This window comes from Dioscorea cayenensis, chromosome 2 (assembly GCF_009730915.1).
Source record: "Dioscorea cayenensis subsp. rotundata cultivar TDr96_F1 chromosome 2, TDr96_F1_v2_PseudoChromosome.rev07_lg8_w22 25.fasta, whole genome shotgun sequence".
NCBI lineage: Eukaryota > Viridiplantae > Streptophyta > Magnoliopsida > Dioscoreales > Dioscoreaceae > Dioscorea > Dioscorea cayenensis.
The window spans coordinates 5,609,268-5,632,662 of NC_052472.1; the positions used below are offsets into that span (position 1 = coordinate 5,609,268).

Genomic DNA, 23,395 nt, shown 5'->3' on the forward strand with positions numbered 1-23,395 from the left:
TGATGAAATGAACTAATTGCAAGAGAATTAATAAGCAAGCAAACGAGCAAGAAAACAAGTAAAGGAGATCTCAATCAATAAAGATGAGGTAACAGGACAATGCTCCTCCTAGGATCTAACATGAAGCTCATGATTCACTAAATGCTTCTAAACCGAGTCTAATGAGTCTAGGTAATGCAAGAACAACCGGCCCTTACCACCAAGCTACCGGTACTAGTCCCCTACAAGGTCCCGGCTAAGAAATCACTCAATCTCAACACCTCACACCCCATATGACCGCAATACGCTCTAGGGACACCTAAGAGTGAAACCGATTCCTAAAGATAGATCCAACCCTAATTCACGGCGAAGGATCTCTAACCCCCTACAAGGCCTCGGTGGAGAAATCTCTCAATCTCACGCCTCACACCAAATATGGTTGCATAGAGTTTAGGGAATACAGAGATAGGAAACACTCAATCGGTAGGGAAAGGGGACACTCCACTATCTCATGACTCACCCTCTCAACCCTCTTTCACCTTGAAGTTCTAACTCTAATGGAGACCTCTTTCACATCAAAGTAACACATCATGTGAATCCAATCAATCACAAGGATTAATTAAACAAGAAAGCAATGGGAATACAAGATTAAAACTCAAATCAACTCGGATTGAATAGAAACATAAAGCAAATCGTTATAAAAACATAGATCAGGGTTCGCATGCCCAAATACCTACTAAGGTTTAGCCCTCCATGGAGCAAGTAACAAAAGAATGATTATTACAATGAAAACCAATGAAAACCTTGAAGTAAAACCCCCTTAAATTCGTGATGATGGCCTTGATGGGTCGCTCAACGTCTTGAAGAATCCTTCTCCGAAGCTAGGTCACCGAAGATTCCCTCTATGCTATGACCGAGAGAAGATCGATCAAAGTTGGTGATGGACACCCCCCCAATATCCCCAAAGACCTCCTCCAAAATCCTAGCCACCTTCCTTCAAATTGCTCGCGAAAACCCTCGCCAAAAGTCCCTCCAAAATAGGGCAAACAGTTTATTTAAAGCCCAAAACCGCGCCTGTCACGTGCTCTCACGCGCTCGTGTGGATTTTCCATGCGGCCGCATGGGCTGCAGGAACTTCCACGCGGACGTGTGAATAGTAATTTTACTACAATACTGTTACAGTGAAATTGCTATAATACTATTGATGTAGTACTTTTGACAAAACGCGATCCGAACACTCCTCTCTTGAGGCCACATGTCCGGGCACACGTCCATGTGGTAGGTTATAAAACTTTTCTTCATTGACATATCTTTGAGAGGTCTTGCGATCTTCACAAAGAGAAGGAACATGAAGATGTGGCTACCTTTCTGCCCTTCCAACTAGTGAATTGACTTGAATCTTCTTGGAAGTTGGCACACATCTCCATGTTTATAAACTCCTCTCGTGTCTTGGTCCTTGAATTGAACAAGAACTCCCAACATTGTGTCTTTATAGCCTATCTTTGCTTCCTTTTTACTCTTCAAGGCATTCACAACCTATATGCATAAAAGAACACCAAATACACAATATGAGACATAAACCATGGTAAAAATGATGCTCAATGCATGTAAAACATATATAAAAATATATCTACTCAAGCACTTATAACACTCCTTTACTTGATTTGCTATCCCAAGGTTTTCCACAAGTCCCCAATCAAGGTAGCACAATGTCCCAAATGGTTTTGTCTTCAATCTATCATATCTCTCTTGATGATGGGGCATCTTGATGACGGGTTCATCGGGTGTAGATGAGGGTCCGGTGGTTCTTCGGCGTTTGGAGGCGAGTCTTTTAGTATTAGGCATCCCTACAATGAAAACAAATCATGTTCAAGCTCATAGAGATACAAGATAAATCAAAATAAAAAGCTAGAGATAGAGGAAACAAATGAAAAATCGAATTTTTGAGGTCATACGGCCGTATGGGGGCCGTATGGTACTATTCATGCGGCAAGAGTCACCCCTATATTCATAGCTTAGAAAAAGTTTTGCATAAATTTGAAGAAAAATTCATCCATGACATTAACATCATTCAAACCAAGTAAAATTCTAAAGAAATTCCACACAAAATCTCCAAGAGTGTCCAAGAAATGAAAAAGATAAAACTAGGGCATATAAAAAGCATACCGACAAAATCTTGAGAAAACAAGCCTTAAACTCGGGGAAAACCACTAGATCGAAGTCTCAAACGGATTGGGAGAAGTTTTAGGAGAAAAGAATGAGAAGATTTGGCGAAGAAATGTGTAAGAAAGAAGAGAAAAATTTGGTGGAAAGATGAGAGAAAAGAGAGAGTGGAAGAGAGAGAGAGAGAGAGGGGGGGGCTATAGGGGGAAGGCCCGCCTCATACGCCGCCCATACGGCCCCGTATGGGGGGCCGTATGGGGCCGAGAGGCCTCTCTTGGCAGAAAATTCCAGCCAACTCAGACGGCCCCCATAAGGGGCTGTTTAGGGGGCCGTCTGAGACGACACAGAGCCCAGGTTTGGCTATGTGTTCGTCTCAGACGGCCTCCATATAGCCCAGTAAGGCCGTATACCCTTTAAGACCATCCAAAACTTCAAAAACCTGCCCCAAATGATGTAAAAATTGATAAAGCAAGTTCGAAGACTTCTCCAAAAATGAATGAAATGAATAAAAGGACGATCTAGCACTTGAAATGCCGCCTAAACATCAGTTTCTCAAGAAGTTGCACAAATACACCACAATTAAATGGATGAGAGCAATGTGCCAAGTGTGTGAACATGAACTTATTTAAAAACAAACAAGTCTAAGAAATACGAAAATTGAAATGAACTAAGACCTAAAATATTAAAAATGCAAGAAAAACACCCCGAATGCTTGGGTTGCCTCCCAAGAAGCGCTTGTTTAACGTCTCGAGCCTGATGTATCTCATTCCTTACCTCATGGGGCTTCAAAGAGTTTGAAGCCACCCCCGGTTTCCCTTGTAGCGTTGTTATTGAAGTATAATTTCAATCGATGCCCATTTACCTTAAAAGTGCCATTTTCCTGGTGGGTTACCTCAACCGCCCCATGTCGGAAGACTTGAGTGACCGTGTATGGACCTGACCAACGTGATGTTAGCTTCCCCGGAAATAATTTCAACCTGGAGTTGAACAATAGAACTTGATCTCCCTCGTGAAATTGTTTAGGGTGCTTGATGCATCTGTCGTGGTACTCTTTTACTTTTTCTTTATAGAGCTTCGAACTCTCATATGCCGTGGAGCGCCACTCATCAAGTTCATTTAGTTGGAGTTTTCTCTTGCAAGCTACAAGAGAAGAATTGAGATTTAGAAACTTAATAGCCCAATAAGCTTTATGCTAAATGGCAAGCTTTTTCATAGACTAGCCTATACGGAGTGATTCCAATTAGAATCTTGTAAGCAATTCTGTAGGCCCAAAGTGCGTCATCTAGATGTTCTACCCAATCTCTTCATTTCTAAGATACAATTTTCTCCAAGATTTGCTTTAAGTCCCTGTTGGACACTTCTACTTGCCCGCTAGTTTGAGGATGGTATGCTATTGCCATTTTATGTGAGCCTCCATAGCACTTCAAAATTTTTGCAAATTGGGCATTACAGAAATGAGTGCCCCTGTCACTAATGATAGCACATGGTGCGCCGAACCTGGAGAATAATTTCTTTAAGAATTTCACGACAATCCTCGCATCATTTTTTTGTAGTGCCTGAGCCTCGACCCATTTAGACACGTAATCGACTGCCACGAGTATGAACTTGTATCCATGGGAGCTTGGAAAAGGTCCCATAAAATCAATCCCCCACACATCAAAAACTTCACAGGTTGGTTCCAATTTTGGGGCATCTCATCCCTGCGAGATATGTTGCCAGCCCGCTGACATCTATCACAAGCTTGAATGAATTTCTGGGTGTCTTGGAACATCGATGGCCAATAGAAACCTGCATCAACAATCTTCTTTGTTGTTCTAGTTGCATCATAATGGCCACCAGTGGGTCCTGAATGGCAATGCCTCAAAATGCTTAGACTCTCTGCCTTAAAAACACATCTTCGAGCAAAATGATCGGAATAATGTCTGAATAGGTATGGATCTTCCCATATGTAGTGCTTAAGGTCTGAAAGGAATTTCTTCCTTTGTTGATATATAAACCATTTTGGGATGACCACACAAACCAAGTAATTAGTAAAATCGACAAACCAGGGTGGTTCCTTCTCTTCTACTACCTGGATATTATACAAGTGTTCTTCAGGGAATGAGTCATTAATGTCCTTTTCTCTTTAGTTTCTGTGCCAGAGCCCTCTAAACGGGACAAATGATCAGCTGCAAGATGCTCTGCTCCCCGCTTATCCTTAATCTTAAGGTCAAATTCTTGAAGTAATAAGACCCACCTTATCAAACGTGGTTTGGCATCTGATTTGCTAAGTAAGTATCTCAAAGCTGAATGATCGGTGTACACCACCACTTTAGAAAGAACCAAATATGACCGGAATTTGTCAAAGGCAAATACCATGGCAAGTAGTTCTATTTCGGTTGTGGTGTAATTCTCTTGTGCTCCCGTTAGAGTCTTACTTGCGTAGTAAATGGGATGGAAATGTTTGTCTCTCCGCTGAGCAAGCACTACCCCAACTGCAAAGTCACTCGCATCACACATCAATTCGAATGGGGAGTCCCAATCTAGAGCTACCATGATGGGCACTTGAATTAGTTTCTCCTTGAGTGCAATAAAGGTCGACATGCAATCATTATCGAACTCAAATGCGACATCCTTTTTCAACAACCTTATCATGGGCCTAGCAATTTTAGAGAAGTCTTTGATGAATCCTCTAGAGAATCTGGCATGTCGTAAAAAACTGCTTATGGCCTTCAAAGAATTTGGAGGTGGTAATTTTTTGATGGTGGAAATCTTTGCCTTGTCGACCTTAATTCCTTCGTTCGAAATTTTGTGACCCAAGACTATCCCCTCTTGGACCATGATATGGCATTTCTCCCAACTTAGCATTAGATTAGTCTCTTCACATCGAATGAGGACCCGCTCAAGGTTCTTGAGGCACAGATCGAAGGAATCACCAAAGATGGAAAACTCATCCAAAAACACTTCCATAAAATCTTCTACCATGTCCTCAAAAATGGCCATCATGCATCTCTGAAAGGTCGCCGGGGTGTTACATAGCCCGAAAGGCATGCAGCGATAAGCAAATGTGCCATACGGACAAATGAATGTAGTCTTCTCCTGATTGTCAGGGGCGATGGGAATTTGGTAATAACCAGAAAACCCATCTGAAAAGCAATAGTAGGCATATCCAGCTAGTCGCTCCATTATCTGGTCAATGAATGGTAGGAGAAAATGATCTTTTAGGGTGGCATCATTCAATTTTCTATAGTCGATGCATACTCTCCACCCGGTAGTTGTACGAGTTGGGATTAACTCATTCTTCTCATTGGTGATCACAGTCATTCCCCCTTTCTTTGGAACCACTTGCACGTGGCTTACCCACTCACTGTCTGATATCGGATACACAATACCCGCATCGAGAAGCTTGATGATTTCTGCCCGTACTACTTCCTACATATTTGGATTGAGTCTTCTTTGTGGCAAGGCTCTGGGTCTGTGGTCATCCATCATTAGAATCTTGTGAGTGCAAACAGATGGATTTATCCCTTTTATGTCAGCAAATTTCTAAGCAATCGTTCTCTTGTGCCTCTTTAGCACATCCACCAACCCTTTCTTTTGCTCAACTGTTAGGTTCGAAGAGATGATGACTGGAACCTGTGTACCCTTTTCCAAAAAGACATACTCAAGGTGCTCAGGTAGTGTTTTCAACTCCAAATTTGGTGCTTCCTCAGTTGACGCCATCAAACCTCTGTTTCATAGCCAATCATCCTATTCGGATTCTGTTTCTTCTGCAGACCCAGCACTCTCATCGGAACTGTTGTCTGTACCATGGACACGAAGCTCAAATCATTCATCATCATTTTCTGGATTGTCATGCTGCCAATACTGATGCTCCAAGTTAGACTCTTGTACCTTTGCTGACACCCGGCCCATTTCAGCACTGTCCTCCATAGCGGGATTAATGCTAGTAGACTGTTGGCCCTCTGTAGTTAAAATGAACTGTTCAATTGATGATTTGCTTCCTCCATTCACTGATGGTGTTCCAATTTCAATAAAGGTCTCAGACACTGTGTGCCAGCTCCCATTGTCATAAGATATGCTAGAATCCCCTGATAGCATAAATATGTATAAATAGTTGTCTGGTGGGTGTGAAAACTGTTGCTGAGTTTGCCAATCAATCCAGCCATCAAATTTGTGTACGTAGCTGTCCAACTTGATGTTCGGATTCGTTATGGTGCACTCACAAGATGAACCACACAGAAAGGAATACAGAATGAATTCAGTTATTAAGATCAATGGAAAACAAAATAACGATAAAAAATGAGTAAAGAATGAAATGGCTAGAGTAATAATCTAAAAGTTTCCTTGAATTCCTTAAAGTTTTCTGGCAATGGCGCCAAAAGCTTGATTGGTTCCCCGCAAGTGTATGGAATCACCAAGTAATACCTCGTGTGAGAACACGAGGATCATATTCCACGGTGCTAAGAATCTCCTATTACTCCTTCTCAAGCTATTATCTAGCCGAAAATCTTAAGTGATGGAATTTACTCTACTACATATAATTAAACCTTAAACAAGATTATGAACAAATTAGAGAGAATAAACAATAAGCAAGCAAGAAATTCAATGTAATGCAAAGGCCTATGGATGTGGATCCCCTTGAGGGGTTATCATGAGACATGGATGATGATTAAAAGATGCAAGTTTAAAATGGACTATGAGATTCTAAGATTAAAACAACCCTAATTTCTCGGCGATTGAACCCTAATCCCATACGAACGTAGATAGGAATTTCTTCCAAATCCACATTCCTACGATTGCATTAAAAATGAGGAAATCTCACATAGGAGTAAACCTACTCTTCTTCAGATTAACCCTACATGGAGGGCTACCAAACCCCCGATTTCTCGGGGTGACGATACAAGTATCCCCTTCTAATCCATTCATGATCTAATACATGCGAGGAAGTCACATCTACATGCATCACTCATAAAAGAGCTACGGATTTCTCCTTAGTGTAGCACTTAGCATGAAAACAATGGATTAAATCTCAAAATTATCCAAGAATGGAATTAACAAGTAATTATCCAAAATACATGATGAACCACTCCAAGGTTCACCAACACTCGGTGGCCTTGGAGGTCTATTGTGTTATCATCCCACAACAAGCAATAAAAACAAGCAAAACATGAAACAAAAGCATAAATGACACTCTCTAGATGAAATGGTGGAGGAGGAGGTAAAGAATGTGCCGAATGATGCTTCCCCCACCAAAGGAGTGCCAAATGACGCTTCCTCTAGCCGCGGGTCTCCTTTCTTCAAATCGTGGTAGATCTCCCCTTGAATGATGTTGACTTCATGCCTTGAGAGTCTTGGACCTTGGCCTTGTATGATGTTCTAGCTTCCTTGCCCTTCTTCTCCTTCCCAAGGTCGCCCCAAGCCTCTCAAGTCGTCTCTCAAAATATGCCCTAAAAGTCAGCATATATACACCCCCCAAGTCATACGGGTCATATGGGGGTCGTATGGGCGTCGTATAGCACTTAAAAACCCTAGATTCACATTTTATATGGGGTACATACATCCTCCATACGATCCCTTATACTGGGTAGTATGGAATTCTCGGCAGACAGCCTCCATACTGGGTAGTATGGAATTCCGCTACTACAGTGCATACAGCCTCCATACTGGGTATTATGGGGGTGGTATAAAGTTCTTGTTTTCTTCTCTTTTCGCCTAAATGATTTATTCTTGTCCTCCATGGCTTCGTTATGCCCTACAAAGCAAATAGTAGATGATTAAGTGCAAAATGGGCATCAAACCTCACAAAATACATGCAAAGTGAATACGGTATATACATGAAAACATCTACATTTAGACACTAATCAGTAAGGGTGCCAGGATAATCTGTTGGAAAGTGCCCATACTCCTCTATTTCTGTGTATGTCTTGTCATACAAGCCCATACAGACTGAAAACTCAATGACACTCATACTGAACTGATGTTCAAATGCTCTGAACTGTATGACATTAATACTATCGAATCTCCTATATATGTCTGATCGAACTCGAAGGATGCCAATCCCTCTAGCGTCAATGTGCGGATGGCTGCCTCTCAGATCTATAATAATCTCTTCCAGCTTCCTACAGCCAACAGCTCATCAATCCTATCAGCCAACTCATTGCCTCGCTGAACCTCTCTGACAAGGTCCCCTTGCATATATCCCGCAAGTGCACGGGTTTGTCGAAATAATAATCCGTGTTGAGCGGGTCGAATCCACAGGGAGTAGGGAGTAAAAACACTTAATTTGACTCTTAGCTATGTGGAAGGTCAATAGTGATAAGTGTGAAAATGATTCAATTCTCAACAATTAAAAGCAACAAGTAAGAGAGCAAAAGTAAGGAGGAGATAAGGCAATCGATAAAGATGGGGTACTCGGATGATGCCTCACCTAGGATAATCGCTTCAAGTGCAAGAACTCTCTATTATGCTTCCTAATCAATGCAATGGTGAGTCATGGAAATCCTTACATACATAGTCCCAAATCTAAGGTCAACTATGCCTAACTCTATTCATGTCCCGGAGGAGAGATTAAATAACCTCTCAACCTCGCACTCGAATAAAGTTGCAATGAGCTCTAGGGATTCCAAGTGATAAATCGCTTCCTAATTATAGACCTAACCGTTTGGTCCAGGCCGAAGGTCCATAGCCACAATTAAGCCCTAGATACTAAGATCTCGTCAACGCTTCACTCCATTGCACGCGCAACTAGGCCCCAGCGGAGATTCATCCCTTAGACCATTCACTCTATTATGGCCATAAAGCACTCAAGGAACGGAGGTAGAATCTATCACGTCGGAGGGGAAAGGGGATGCTCCTGTACCTCTTGACTCACCCTCTCAACCCTCTCCAACCTAGCTCTGTCTAACGCTCATGGTGTGTCACTCACTCACAAGGTTACCAACAAAAACTCTCAACCCTAGTGTCACTCTAGGGAAAATGTTCATACAATAAAGCATTAAAGATTGGAACTCACAATAAACATCAATTTATTGAAAGCATAATAAAAAAGTTCAAAGAAACGAATACATCCTAGGGTTCACAATCACCCAAGTACCCACGAGGGGTTTAGCTCTCCATCGAGCTAAGTACAATCAAAGAAATTGAATGTAAACGCAATGAATCCATAAAGAAACCCCCTTGATGGTCGTGTCGATGGTCTTGCGGAGAGTCCTCTACTCGTCGTCCAAGGATTCCCTCGTTCGGTATAGGATACGCCTCGACAGAAGCTCCCCTACCAAGCTTTTTCCTCAGGAATGATGATGTCGGAGCCATAGAACCTCTCCAAAACCTTGGCCAATACCCCTCAAAACCCTAGCCGAAGCCCTCTCTCAAGTTGGGGAAAAGATGGAGAAAAGAATACCAAAATCGGGGCTGAATCGGCTTTAAATAGGGCTGGAATCGGGCAACTCCACAGCCGTGGATGCTACACGCGCCCGTGCGGAATTTCCACACTGGCGTGGATAATTTCCACACGCCCGTGTGGATTCTCTGTTTCTATGATTTCTCGGCCGGCTATGAACAGTGCGGCTAAAGTACTTGCTACAGTGCTCTTCTACAGTCTTCGACCTGAAAAACTTCCTGACAAGATCCCCTTGCTTATATCCCGCAAGTGCATGGGTTTGTCGAAGTAATAATCCCGGGTGAGCTGGGTCGAATCCACAGGGAGTAGGGAGTAAAGACACTTAATTCGATTCTTAGCTATGTGTAGTATCAACAATGATAAGTGTGGTAATGATTCAATTCTCAGAAATTAAAAGCAACAAGTAAGAGAGCAAAAGTAAGGAGGAGACAAGGCAATCGATAAAGATGGGGTACTCGGATGATGATTCACCTAGGATAATCACTTCAAGTGCAAGAACTCTCTATTATGCTTCCTCATCAATGCAATGGTGAGTCATGGAAATCCTTACATACATAGTCCCAAATCTAAGGTCAACTATGCCTAACTCTATACAAGTCCCGGAGGAGAAATCGAACAATCTCAACACCTCGCATTCGTATAGAGTTGCAATGAGCTCTAGGGATTCCAAGTGATAAATCTATTCCTAGATTTAGACCTAACCCTTTGGTCCAGGCGGAAGGTCCCTCGCCACAATTAAGCCCTAGATACTAAGATCACCTCAACGCTTCACTCCATTGCACGCGCAACTAGGCCCCAGCGGAGGTTCATCCCTTAGACCATTCACTCTATTATGGACGCAAAGAACTAGAGGAACGGAGGTAGAATCTATCACGTTGGAGGGGAAAGGGGACGCTCCTGTACCTCTCGACTCACCCTCTCAACCCTCTCCAACCTAGCTTTGTCTAATGCTCGTGGTGTGTCACTCACTGTCAAGGTTACCAATAAGAACTCTCAACCCTAGTGTCACTCTAGGGGAAATGTTCATACAATCAAGCATTCAAGGTTGGAACTCACAATAAGCATCAATTTATTGAAAGGATAATAAAGAAATTCAATGAAACGAATACATCCTAGGGTTCACAATCACCCAAGTACGCACTAGGGGTTTAGCTCTCCATGGAGCTAAGTACAATCAAAGAAATCGAATGTAAAAGCAATGAATCCATAAAGAAACCCCCTTGATGGTCGTGTCGATGGTCTTGTGGAAAGTCCTCTACTCGTCGTCCAAGGATTCCTTCGTCCGGTATAGGATACGCCTCCATCGAAGCTCCCATACCAACCTTCTTCCTAATGGAATCACGATGTCAGAGCCATAGAACCTCTCCAAAAACTTGGCCAATACCCCTTGAAACCATAGCCGAAGCCCTCTCGCAAGTTGGGGAAAAGATGGAGAAAAGAATACCAAAATTGGGGCTGAATCGGCTTTAAATAAGGCTAGAATCGTGCAACTACACGGGCGTGGATGATACACACACCCGTGAGGTATTTCCACATGGGCGTGGATAATTTCCACATGCCCGTGTGGATTCTCTGTTTCTTTGATTTCTAGGCCAGCTGTGAACAGTGCTGCTATAGTAATTGCTATATTGCTCTGCTATAGTCTTTGACTTGAATAACTTCCCAATTCCGTACTTTCATCAGGGTAACGCAAACGGGCACATGTTCACATCGTGAATCACTTGCTTCTTTAATGATATATATGTTGGTGGGGTTCTTGTTCTTGTATGCATAAGACGGAATGCTCGTGTGTGCCTGCCTTTGTGCCCCTCCAAATGGATATACTCACTCGAATGCGAGGAGGTTGGCACACACTCTAGCATCTCACACCTGTCCTATATCTACGCATTTGAACCTTAGCAAGATCTCCTCCAAAATAGGTACATTATTATCCACATTGGCCCATTTCCTTCATACTCGGCCTGACAACCCTACTTGCATAAAAGTGACATAAAAACACAGATATTAATGTAAAAAACTGAGAAAAGTAATGCTCAAAATAAGGAATGAATGCTTCGCATTCATATCGCACAAGCACTTGTCACTTCCTGATTCCATACTTTCATCGGGGTAACGCAAACGGGCACACGTTCCCGTCGTGAATCACTTACTTCTTCAATGATATATATGTTGGTGAAGCTCCTATTCTTATATGCATAAGACGGAATGCTCGTGTGTGACTGCCTTTGTGCCCCTCCAAATGGATGTGCTCACTCGAATGCGAGGAGGTTGGCACACACTCTATCATCTCACACCTGTCTTATGTCTCCGCGTTTGAACCTTAGCAAGATCTCTTCCAAAATAGGTGCATTATGATCCACATTGGCCTATTTCCTTCATACTCAGCCTCACAACCATACCTGCATAAAAGTAACATAAAAACACACATATTAATGTAAAAACCTGAAAAAAGTAATGCTCAACATAAGGAAAGAATGCTTCGCATTCATATCACACAAGCACTTATCATTCTCTCAACACACTCAAGTCCATAAAATGAGACTATCCAAACCATAGTCTCGACAACCACTCAAATCGAGTCTGATGCACTTGGTTCGAAAACTCAATATGTTCCAATTCAGGTGACGTATCCCTAGTGCACTTATCCTCTTGTTTCTTCAAACAAGGTCTCATATTTGTAAGAATTAAAGAAGAAACGATCAAAGAAGCTCACAAAATAATACTACAGAAATCCACACTGTCATGTGGAAATTCTACACGCCCGTGTGGATCCACGGGGTGTGAAAACCGCACGAGCACATGTTAGAATCCCTAAAATACATCATCAACTCATGCCTTAACTCTTCCTAAACATGATCAACCAATAATAGCATAGAAACGAAGCAGTACTCACCATTTTAATTGATAAGTGCTTGTGGGATAAGAATGCGAAGCGTTCTTTCCTTATGATGAGCATTACTTTTATTGGGTTTTAACACTAATATGTGTATATTTATGAAGCCAAATCTTAGAGAAAGAAGCCAATGTAGATCGTGAGTGTACCATTTGGAGGAAATCTTGAGAAGGTTCAAACGCGGAGACATAAGTCGGGTTCAAGATGCTAGAATGTGTGCCAACCTCCTTGCAGTCACATTCTAAGTATTATGGCTTGTGCATGTGTAACAAGATCTCCACCAATGCGGCCGCTCATTGAAGAAGCAAAGCGATCTATGACATAAACATGTGCTCATTTACGTTACCTCAATGAAAGCATGGTTTCAGGAGTGTTTTGGACCGGTACTATAGAAGGGCATTGTAGCAAAATACTGTAGCAGGTACTGTTCACAGCCGGCCTAAGAAGGAGTTCGCCAGAGAAGCCACACGGGCGTGTGGAAATTCCACAAGCCCGTGTGTTAATTCAATAAGACGTGTGAAATATCCACAGGGGCATGTGGATTCCCGATTCCAGCCCTTTAAAAGTCTATTACAACCATGATTTTAGCATTCTTTTCTCCATCTTTTCTGCAACTTGAGAGAGGGCTACGGCAAGGGTTTTGAGAGGTATTGGCTAGGGATTAGGAAATGTTCTATGGCTCCTACATCGCGCTCCAATTGGAAGAAGGTTAGTGGGAGATATTTCGTCGGCACTGATCCAGTGAGGTGTATCCTACGCCGAACAAAAGGACGTTTGGATGAGTGGAGGACTTGCCACAAGACCATCGTCATGACTATCGAGGGGTTTCCTATGGATTTATTGCTTTTACATTCGATTTCATTGATTGTAATTAGCTCCATGTAGAACTAAACCCCCTAGTGGGTACTTGGATTATGAACCCTACGATGTATTAGTTTCATTGAACATTGTTATTATGCTTTCATTAATTGATATTTTTATTGAGTTCCAATCTTGAATGCATTGATTGTATAAATACTTCCTTAGAGTGACACTAGGGTTGAGACTTCCTGTTGGTAACCCTTGTGAGTGAGTGACACACCATAAGAGTTAAACAAAACTAGATTGGAAAGGGTTGAGAGGGTAAGTCGAGAGGTAGCGAAGTGTCCCCTTTCCCCTCCGGTGTGTTTTATTCTACCTCCAATTCCTCGAGGTCGTTGCGGTCATAGTAGAGTGAATGGGCTAAGGGATGACCTTCTGCTGGGGCTTAGTTGCGAGTGTAATGGAGTGAAGTGTTGAAGTAATTTTAGCATCTAGGGCTTAATTGTGGCTAGGGACCTTCCACCTGGACCGAAGTGTTAGGTCAACATATAGAAAGAAGATTTATCATTTGGAATCCATAGAACTTATTACAATTCTATACGAGTGCGAGGTTGAGGGATTATTCAATTTCTCCTCCGGGACATGTATAGGGTTAAGCATGGTTGACCTTAGATTTGGGACCATGTATTAAACGATCTCTATGACTTATTAATGCGTTAGTTAGGAAGCATAATAGAGGGTTTTTTCACTTGAAACGATTATCCTAGGCGGATAAATATCCGAGTACCCCATTTATATCGATTGCCTTACCTCTCCTTTACTTGTGCTCTCTCTCTCTTGTCTCCTTTACTTTTGTTTGCATTACATCTTGTCACACAAATCACGATTCATATTTCGCTTAGTTAAGAAACAATTTAAGTATTTTTACTCTCTACTCCCTGTGGATACGATACCCACTCACCTCGGATTTTATTACTTTGACAAACACATGCACTTACGGGACATACGCAAGCGGCGTTGTCAAGTTTTTGGCGTCGTTGCCCGGGAGTAGGCGTTTAGAGATACTTTGCACTTTGTTTTCTTAGCTATTTACCATTCATTCTATTTCACATTTTCTTATTCTTCCATTATTCTCATTTGTTTTCTTTTGTCGTGTCTTACTTTATCTTGTAAGGAGCTTAAATGATGATTGATCCACTCATTGCTTTATATGTTCAGGTCAAAGATCTCAGTAAAAAAATTGATAGAATTGTTACTTAACAACAACAAAGAAATCTATGTTGCAGCACATATCATCCAATCGAAAGGAGCTACCCAAACTTCTTATGGAATAGTAATGGACAATATTGGGAAGCACCTCAAGAGGAATGTCAAAAGGGTGAGATACTTGATGAGGATGCACTTCAGTTACAAAAAGTATTAGCTAACTTTAATTAGGAGCGATACTTGACACACTCTCCAAGGAACAACAAGTATTTGAGCAAGCAATTCAAGTTCCTTATAGAGATGATGTGGTAGTGAATGACAATGAAGAAGTGGAGCGGAATGAGTATGATGTTGTCGAGATTAAGGGGATGCAAGAAGAACCTTTCATTTAATGTGAGGATTGTTTGAATGGATAGTATGTTTGCGAGCAAGAAATGATGCAAGAAGGGTCGGCGAAGACAGATTGCTTTTAAGTTGAAATTTAAGAAGAAGCAAACCCTAAGGTAATGGAACAAGCATCTCTCTTTGGGATTGATCAAATCATAAATTGTAAGAAAGAGATTTTGGGTTTGGAAGAAGATGTGGGTAGGAGATTGAAGCCATCTAATGACCCACCTGTGCTAATCTTGGACAATTCCCAACCCAAATTGTTTCCTTGGAGATCAAAGGTAAGATGGTTGGACTCTCCAACAAATATTCCATCCTGGCAAGTAGATTATTGGTTAAATGGAAGTAGCTATGCAATGTCTAGTTGGGAGGAACACACTCTTTTCAAGCCCCCATAAGGTAAGGAAGAGGTACGTCAAGCTAAGTGACGTAAAACAAGCACTTCTTGGGAGGCAACCCAAGCAATTAATGTTTTCCTAGTTTTTAGTTTAGTGTTTGCATGAATAAAGCATGAGTGTTGGTGTTTTGATTTTTAAATGCCTTTGTTGTGATTTTCTTTTGGATTAATTGGTGTTATCATATGCTTTATTATTGTGGCGAAGAATTTGGTCGTTTGAGCTTATTTTTCGTGTTTTCTATGGTTAAAGCTGCCTTGTAAGGCACGCTTTGAGTGTATAGTTGTGTTCATAAATTTTCCGCAGAGCCTGCAGTGTTTCTAAGTGTCCAAAGAAAACACACGCCCGTGTGGAATTTTCACACGGGCGTGTGTTTTTGTTCAGAGCTCATCCAGAGACGGCACAGGGGCATGGACTCGCCCCCGTGAATGACATTAAGATGGTCCACGACGGTGCGACATTTCCGCACGAGCGTGTGTTTCCTTGCAGAGACTCAAAAATTTTTGCCGACAAGACACAGAGGCATGGACTCGCCCTTGTTGATATCTGCAGAGAGGTTTTCCTCCATCCCGAGAAAACACAGGGTGTGCGTATGCCCTTGTGAACTGCCCAGTAATGATCCACGCCCGTGTGGAATTTCCGCATGTGCGCGTGAAACACTTAGGGAATTTTTTTTTGGATTGGACAGAGAAGCCACAAGGGCGTGCGTTTGCTCTTGTGGGTCGGGCACACGGACGTGGATAATTTCCACACACCCGTGTGGATGTCCAGAATGCTGGTTTTTCTATAAAACTTATTTGTGTTTCTTCATACTTTTACTCCATAACATTTAGAGTACACATCCTTGCACCTTCCCGATTTCACGCCATCGATTTAGAGGGTTTTCACTCGAGTTGTCCGGCCGTTTTCTAGTCTTTCACTCTCATTTCGTTAGTAAGCTTCTCTTTCTCTTTTCTTCGCCCAATCTTCGTTCATTTTGTAGCACCAGAATCATCATCATCATCAGCAGTAGAGCTCGAGCAAAACACCGACGCTTGATGCGTCTTTACTTTCATTTGTTCTTATTTCATTTCCATATTTTATTTTGAACTTGTACTTCTTAGAATGGATCTTCCTTCTGAGTTTATCTTTTATTGTTATCTAGAGTTGTATTCATTTCTCTATCTTTTATTTACTCGAGTTACTTTTTTTTATTGAGCTTTACTAAACCCCCTCGTGTATGCGTGCAGATGGTCTTATCATCATGGGAATTGAGAACTTGTCATAGACACAGACAAGGTGCTTCGACATTTGGTCGTGTATGCTTCACAACCTGTTGCAACACTACTCCCAACGAATTAGCTTCATCAAATGCAACACAAGGAGTCAGGGGAGTATTGTTTTGATTATTTCTCCTACATTTATTCTTGATTTATATACATCACGAGTGAGCTTGCATGTGCACATTGGGGACAATGTACAACTTAAGTGTGTTGGGGGCGGGCGGGAGTTTCATAGTGCACATATCTTTTATATTAGTTTTGATTGTTATACATGCTCACCTAGCCAATGGCTATTCACGTTAGTTGCAATGATTCTATTCTTGAGTATAGGAGAATTTTTAACATTGAATGTTCTCATGTTCTAGTTATTGCTTGACTTTTTAGGAATGTTTGCCCGATTGACACTTGTGCACTACTCACTCTTTAAATTCTTTTGGAAACTCAAGTTTGATGTTAAAGGAACTAGTTTTAGTTTTCTTTATTATGTTATTTTGCTGAAAAAACATGGAAAAATGAAAAGAAAGAACAAAATAGTTTTGTTGTTTAGTTGTGCTTGTTGGGTGGAAAGAGCTACTACCTATGATGTATGAAGCTACTCTCATAATCGAATACTAGTTATGCCCTAATGAGAGAAAGAGCTATCTCATGGGATGTGTGAAAGCTACCACCCCGGTAGAAAGAGCTACCATCTCGAAAGTGTGAAAGCCACCTTAGCGGTCACTTTTTAAAGGGTTATCTTAGAGGATGCGTCAAGCTACTACTCTTTTTGAATTTTTGTTACCTTTTATAGATAAATAAGTCCCTTATACGTAGAACTTTGAGGAGTATACTTTGGGTTGACTTGAGTGAGTTCACACACTTACACAATTTCGGGTTTGTTGTCCTTTTTTATTCAAGTTTTTAGCTAGAACATTGATTTTTTGTATTTAGTGTTGAAATTTCCCTTGTAGAATGCTCTCTTTGCATGATTTGGTGAACCTAAGAACAAGCACTTCCAATATTTCCTTCGTCTATGCATACAATGTTTTAATTTTTGCTTGAGGGCAAGAAAATGTTTAAGTGTGGGGGAGTTTGATAAGTGCTTGTGTGATAAAAATGCGAAGTGTTCTTTCCATATCATGAGCATTACTTTTATCCAGTTTTAACACTAATATTTATGTATTTATGTTACTTTCATGCATATAGGTTTGTGAAACCGAATCTTAGAGAAAGAAGCCAATGTAGATCGTGAGTGCACCATTTGTAGGAAATAATGAGAGGTTCAAACGTGAAGACATAAGTAGGGTTCAAGATGCTAGAATGTGTGCCAACCTCCTTGTATTCAAGCTAGCACAATTATTTGGAGGGGCACAAAGGCAGTCACATTCTAAGTATTCCAGCTTGTGCATGTGTAACAAGATCTCTACCAACGTGGTCGTTCATTGAAGAAGCAAAGCAATCTACGATGTAAATGTGTGCCCGTTTACATTACCTCGATGTAAGCATGGTTTCGGGAGTATTTCGGACCGGTACTGTAGCATGGCACTATAGTAACATTGTAGCAAAATACTATAGCTGATACTGTTCATCGCCGCCTGAATAAGGAGTTGTCCAAAGAAGCCACACAGGTTTTTGGTAATTCCACACACCCTTGTGTTAATTCCACAAGCCCATGTGGAATATCCACAGGGGCGTGTGGATTCCCGATTCCAGCCCTTTATAAGCCGATTTCAGCATTCTTTTCTCCATCTTTTCCCTAACTTGAGAGAGGGTTGTGGCTAGGGTTTTGACAGATATTGGCTGGGGATTGGGAGAGGTTCTATGGCTCTAACATCACTCTCCGTTTTGGAAGAATGTTAGTGGGACAGCTTTCGTCGGCAGCGATCCGGCGAGGTGTATCCTAGGCCAGACAAATGGACCTTTGGATGATTAGAGGACTCTCCACAAGACCATCATCACAACTATCAAGGGAGTTTTCTATGGATTTATTGCTTTTACATTCGATTTCATTGATTGTAATTAGCTCCATTGAGAGCTAAACCCCACAATAGGTACTTGGATTGTGAACACTAAGATGTATTCATTTTATTAAACCTTGTGATTATGCTTTCATTAATTGATGTTTTCAAGGGTGAACCACAGGGGCATGTCCATGCCCCTGTGTCTTTGATAAGTGCTTGTGCGATAGGAATGCGAATCGTTCTTTCCTTATGTTAAGCATTACTTTTCTCACATTTTAACGCTGATATGGGTGTATTTATGTTACTTTTATGCAGGTAGGGTTGTGAAGCTGATTATGAGAGAAAGAAGCCAATGTGGGTCTTAATGCACTAATTTGGTGGAAATCTTGCTAAAGCTCAAACGCGAAGACATAGGTCGGGTTCTAGATACAGGAATGTGTGCCAACCTCCTCATACTCGAGTTAACACAACTATTTGGAGGGGTACAAGGGCAGTCACATTCAAGTATTCCGACTTGTGCATATAGAACAAGATCTCCACCAACATGTCTGTTAATAAAGAATCAAGGAGATCAACAACTTAAATGTGTGCCCGTTTGCGTTACCTCGATGAAAGTATAGATTTGGGAGTATTTCAGAATGGTACTGTAGCAGGGTATTGTAGAAAACATTGTAGCAAAAATACCATAGCAGCACTGTTTACGGCCAGTCGAGAAAAAAACAAAACAGAGAATCCACACGGGCGTGTGGAAATTCCACACGCCAGTGTGCAAAATCCATAGGGGCGCCCACATGGGCGTGTGGATTCCCGATTCCTGCCATTTATAAGGCGATTTCAGCCCCGATTTCAGCATTCTTTTCTCTATCTTTTGCCCAACTTGAGAGAGGATGGCGGCTAGGGTTTTGAGAGGTATTGGCTAGGGCTTTGGAGAGGTTCTACGGATCCGACATCGTTCGCTGTTTGGAAGAAGGTTAGTGGGAGAGTTTTCCTTGGCACCGATCCGGCGAGGTGTATAGTAGGCTGGACAAAGGACCCCTGCGACGAGTAGAGGACTCTCCACAAGACCATCACCACGACTAATGAGGGGGTTTTCTATGGATGCTTTGTTTTTACATTCGATGTCATTGATTGTATCTAGCTCGATGAAGAGCTAAAGCCCTAGTGGGTACTTTGGTATTTGTGAATCCTACGAAGTTTTTGTTTCATTGAATCACTTTATTATACTTTCAATTAATTGATGTTTATTATGAGTTCCAATCTTAGAGACTTGATTGTATGAATGCTCCCTTAGAGTGACACTAGGGTTGAGAGTTCTTCTTGGTAACTCTTGTGAGTGAGTGACACACCATGAGAGTTAGACAAAGCTAGATTAAAGAGGGTTGAGAGGGTGAATCGAGAGGTAGCGGAGCATCCCCTTTCCCCTCCAGTGTGATCTATCCTACCTCCATGTTCCAAGAGTTCTTTTGGCCATAGTAGAATGAATGGGCTAAGGGATGACCTTCCGCTGGGGCTTAGTTGCGAGTGCAACTGAGTGAAGCGACGAAGTGATTTTAGCACCTATGGCTTAATTATGGCTAGGGATCTTCCACCTGGACCAAAGGGTTAGGTATATACATAGGAATAGGGTTTATCACTTGGAATCCCTAGAGCTCATTGCAATTCTATGTGAGTGCGAGGTTGAAAGGTTATTCAATCTCTCCTCCGGGACATGTATAGAGTTAGGGATGGTTGACCTTAGATTTGGGATCATGTAATTAAGGATTTCCACGACTCATTATTGCATCAAGTAGGAAGTATAATAGAGGGTTCTTGCACTTGAAATGATTGTCCTAGGCGGATCAATATCCGGGTACCCCATCTTTATCAATTGCCTTACCTTCTCCTTTACTTGTGCCCTCTATCTTTTTTTTTTTTATTTTAATTATTTCATATTTTGTCACAGTTATCACTATTCATCTTCCACGTTAGTTAAGAAATAACTTAAGTGTCTTTATTCCCTACTCTCTGTGGATACGATACCCACTCACCTAGGATTATTACTTCGACACCCGTGCACTTGCGGTTTATACGCATATATGGATGTGTCAAGTTTTTGGCGCCGTTGCTGGGGAGTAGGCGTTTAAAGATATTTTGCAGTTTGTTTTCTTAGCTATTCATTTATTCATTCTATTTCATATTTTCTTATTCTATCATCGTTCTGATCTTTTTTTATTTCTTTTTGGGTGTAGCTCCAGGTTATGACCCGAGGGAACCCCTTGACAAGGTCCCCTTGCGTATATCCCGCAAGTGCACGGGTTTGTCGAAGTAATAATCCCGGGTGAGTGGGTATCCAATCGATAGGGAGTAGGGAATAAAAAAATACTTAATTCGATTCTTAGCTATGTAAAAGATCAATGATAATGAGTGTGACAATGATTCAATTCTCAACAGTAAAAGCAACAAGTAAGACCGCAAAAGTAAAGAAAGGGGTAAGGCAATCGATAAAGATGGGGTACCCGGATAATGCTCCACCTAGGATAATTATTTCAAGTGCAAGGACCCTCTATTATGCTTCCTAATCAATGCAATGATGAGTTGTGGAAATCCTTAATTACATAGTCCCAAATCTAAGGTCAACTATGCCTAACTCTATACATGTCCCGGAGGAGAAATCGAACAATCTCAACAACTCGCACTCGCATAGAATTCCAATAAGCTATAGGGATTCCAAGTGATAAATCTCTTCCTAATTATAGACCTAACCCTTTGGTCCAGGTGGAAGGTCCTTAACCACAATTGAGATCTAGATACTAAGATCACCTCAACTCTTCACTTCGTTGCACGCGTAACTAAGCCCAAGTGGAAGTTCATCCCTTAGACCATTCACTCTATTATCGCCGCAAAGAACTCGAGGAACGGAGGTAGAATCTATCACGCCGGAGGGGAAAGGGGACGCTCCTGTACCTCTCAACTCACCCTCTCAACCCTCTCCAACATAACTTTGTCTAACGCTCGTGGTGTGTCACTCACTCACAAGGTTACCAACAAGAACTCTCAACCCTAGTGTCACTCTAGGGGAAATATTCATACAATCAAGCATTCAAGATTGGAACTCACAATAAACATCAATTTATTGAAAGCATATAATAAAGAGGTTCAAAGAAACAAATACATCCTAGGGTTCACAATACCCGAGTACCCACTAGGGGTTTAGCTCTCCATGGAGCTAAGTACAATCAAAGAAATAGAATGTAAAAGCAATGAATCCATAAAGAAACCCCCTCGATAGTCATGTCGATGGTCTTGTGGAACGTCGTCTACTCATCATCCAAGGATTCCCTCGTCCGGTATAGGATACGCCTCGACGGAAGCTCCCCTACCAACCTTCTTCCTAAGGAATGACGATGTCAGAGCCGTAGAACCTCTCTAAAATCATGGCCAATACCCCTCGAAACCCTAGCCGAAGCCCTCTCTCAAGTTGGGGAAAAGATGGAGAAAAGAATACCAAAATTGGGGCTAAATTGGCTTTAAATAGGGCTCGAATCGGGTGACTACACGAGCGTGGATGCTCCACGCGCCCGTGCAGAATTTCCACACGGCCGTGGATAATTTCCATACGCCCGTGTGGATTCTCTATTTCTTTTATTTCTCGGGTGACTGTGAGCAGTGCTGCTACAATATATGCTACAGTGTTGCTGCATTGCTCTTCTACAGTATTCGACCTGAATAGCTTCCTAATTCCATACTTTCATCGGGGTAACGCAACGGGCACATGTTCACATCGTGGATCACTTGCTTCTTCAATGGTGTACACGTTGGTGGAGCTCTTGTTCTAAGTGCATAAGTCGGAATGCTAAAATGTGACGCCTTTGTGCCCTCCAAATGGATGTGCCCACCCAGAATCGAGGAGGTTGGCACACACTCTAGCATCTCACACGACCCTATGTCTTCGCGTTTGAACCTTAGCAAGATTTCCTCCAAAAATTGGTGCATTATGATCCACATTGGCCCTATTTCCTTCATACTCGACCTCACAACCCCTACCGCATAAAAAGTAACATAAAAACACACATATTAGTGTAAAATCTGAGAAAAGTAATGCTCAACATAAGGAATGAACGCTTCACATTCATATCGCACAAGCACTTATCACCCCTCAATACTGATTAAAGGAGATCCCGAACTTGAACGTACACTGGAAGAAAAGGGAAAGTACCTATGCAAGAACAGTCTAATTTAGCTGATTTGGGAGTGGAAGAGTCTGAAAACATGACAGAGCAGAATGAGCAACAATGGACATTATCCAATTATGCCAGACCTTCAGTGTTGGTGACACAATCAAGCATTGTGCGTCCCCGGATTACAGCTCAGAACTTCGAGCCGAAGCCGGCATTCATCCACATGTTGCAGCAAACTGCACAGTTCAATGGTTTGGCATGTGAAGATCCAAACAATCATATAGAAAACATTCTCGAGGTGTGTGATATGCTGAAGATAAACGGGGTAACGGATGATGCCATCAAGCTGAGAGCCTTCCCATTTTCCTTAAAGGTGATAGCGAAGAAGTGGCTACACTCATTACCTAGACCCTCGATTACCACATGGGAGGAGATGGTAGAAGCTTTTCTTGCCCGATATTTCCTTCTCAGAAAATCCGTAAAACTTAGGAATGAGATCTCGTCTTTTGTACAGTTGGAATTGGAGTCTCTATTTAAGACGTGGGAAAAGTTCAAAGAGCTCCTGAGAAAGTGCCCGCAACATGGATTCCCGGAGTGGATGATTGTTCAGACTTTTTATAATGGTCTGAATCCGAGTACAAGGTAACTCTTGGATGTTGTAGCAGGAGGTACCTTAGGTAGCAAGACCGTCGATGAGGCATGTCAATTAATTGAAGAAATGGGGTTAAATAGCTACCAATGCAATGCCAGGGAGAACAAAATGGTGGCAGACCTCTATAAGATAGATGATGTAACCTCATTGGCGGCTCAAGTGGAATCATTGAGTAAGAA

The 23,395-nt window shown here is 41.9% G+C and overlaps 1 non-coding gene across 1 annotated transcript; it reads right to left on the reverse strand.

Moving 5' to 3' along the window:
* Positions 1-23,045: 23,045 nt before the first annotated feature.
* LOC120282006 lies at positions 23,046-23,152 on the reverse strand. Its single transcript, XR_005542868.1, has one exon. It is a non-coding gene; the product is annotated as a small nucleolar RNA R71 (small nucleolar RNA).
* Between the last annotated feature and the right edge of the window lie 243 nt (positions 23,153-23,395).